Here is a 2,123-nt window from a genome sequence, read left to right on the forward strand (position 1 = left end):
CGGAGAACATCATGTAAGCCGGTGGCCACCAAGGGCCAAAGCGGGACCAAGGTGTCAGGGTCTTTGGAGTGACCCGTAGCAGGACCAGCGAATAAAAAGCACATGCTCACACTCAGACACACAGGATGTCACAGTGAGGGAATAATCATTTGAGTACAATTAAAGAGCCCCCCAAGTACTTATGTTTTCATCGTAAAAATGAAACCTCAAGTCAAGATATGGAACTTAAGCTCTACTGGGAGAGCACTACACTTTAGTGGCAGAGGCCATTGGGGCGTCACCTGAAATAACCTACTAGTTCAAACTTAAAGATGCTTCAGAAAGCTTTAGAAGAAAAATAGGTCAACTTCACAAGTTCTTTTCCATACTTTTGTGCAAGTTGCTTCAATCAAACATATTTCTTAGAGAAAGTTCTATTAGCTACCAAGACAATCACCAATTAAGCCAAAAAATATATCTAAGATAAGACATGCCACAAATCGATTGTAGAATTGGATGAAAGTCTGCAAATTTTAAGTTCCGTGGAGCTGCCTTGATTTGACTATCAGTTTTTGATCAATGTCCTGATTAAAGACTCATTGACAACCTACTATCACTTTCTTTCTTTTAATAGGCTACCCGTTTTTTATTTGAAATTTTCTCATACCAACATCTTGGTACTAACATTCCCACAGCTTTTTAGAGAGAAGCACACCCTCAGCAGAATGGATCCTCCACCGAACCTAATAGCTGGTTTGAAGTCCTTTTCCACATTTTTAATTCTTGCTGTAAGGTGAGGTCCAACCAAACTGGAGTATTCTTTACAGATAATATAATTCCTTATTCTTAAGCTGCCTCTTGTCCTTCAAGAAGCAGTTTAAGAATAAGAAGTTTTATTCACCAATTAAACAGAGTTTGTAAAAAGGGGAAAGAATAAATCCACTAAACTGCCAAAATGTATTGTTTTTTTCCAACAGATCCCTGAAAGAGTTAAATCCACTCAACTTTTGATGAATTTAATATACAGATATCGTAAACATAACTGTCCAGTGGAAGCAGTTCCACTTAGACTTTAGTTATGTGGTGATATTGGGCTCATACAAGACAAATGCAAGAAAATTTAATCTATGAGATTCTCTGTGTGGTATCGGTACAACAATAAAGCTTTGACTATGCAGTAATCAGGCATAATGTCATAATGTTATGCATACACAACTACTTGTAATGTGCTTTGTGTTCTGACGCCTGTCAGAACCAACCTCAGCTTATCCAGGTATTTGAATTACAGATCGTCTGTTGGATCAGACCACACAGCCAGCCTTCACTTCCCTATGTGCATCAGGAGGCCATGGCTGCCCATGACCCTGCCAGAGGTCACCGCCGTTCCTTCCTTAGACCTTCTTTTACTAGAGAGTGGGAGCTGTAGTTTTGGGAATACTCTGACCTAATAGAATACAATGTGGTTCTTGTCAAATCCTTATGCTTTTCCATTTTTCTTATTTCTAATCCACTTTGAAGACAAAATTTGCGGACTAATATATGCCACATGAAGAGATCATTAGTGGTATTCTCTTCACCTGCTGGGAATGAGTAGGTGATGTCTGATTGGTGGAGACTTTAAAGCATCCGGAAGATGGAGGTGTAGGAGTAGTCAATCCAAATCCTTTCTCTGTAACTGAAGCCACAACGTAAATTTCTGTAAAGAGCGCATTGTTGCATTCCTGTGGAAACGTAATACATTTGTGTTTCCCCCTTCTCAAAAGGTTTATGAACTCTAGCATCCAGTTATCCACTGAAGTCATGGGTTCACCATAACAACCCAATTTGTCCCTGTGACCTCAGATTAAGATCTAAATCACCTCGAGAAACGAGAAACCATTCGGTTTTCTCCTCATTCAAAACCACTATTACGTAACTATAAATAAGGGTCAATGAACTACGATCACGTCTCATTTTTGAGTTGTCATTAGAAGAGTTTTGCTTTCATAAAGGTCCAAACGTGCAACTCCAGAGTGTCTGTAGCAGGGTTACTCCATTAACAACATGGTTGTCTCTGTAAAGACTCCAGTTGGCATCAACTCTCCTGATGAGAACTCTGTCCGCTTAAAGCATTTCTCTCTGAACCAAACTAATCCTCACTTATC

Source organism: Gambusia affinis, linkage group LG12, assembly GCF_019740435.1.
Source record: "Gambusia affinis linkage group LG12, SWU_Gaff_1.0, whole genome shotgun sequence".
NCBI lineage: Eukaryota > Metazoa > Chordata > Actinopteri > Cyprinodontiformes > Poeciliidae > Gambusia > Gambusia affinis.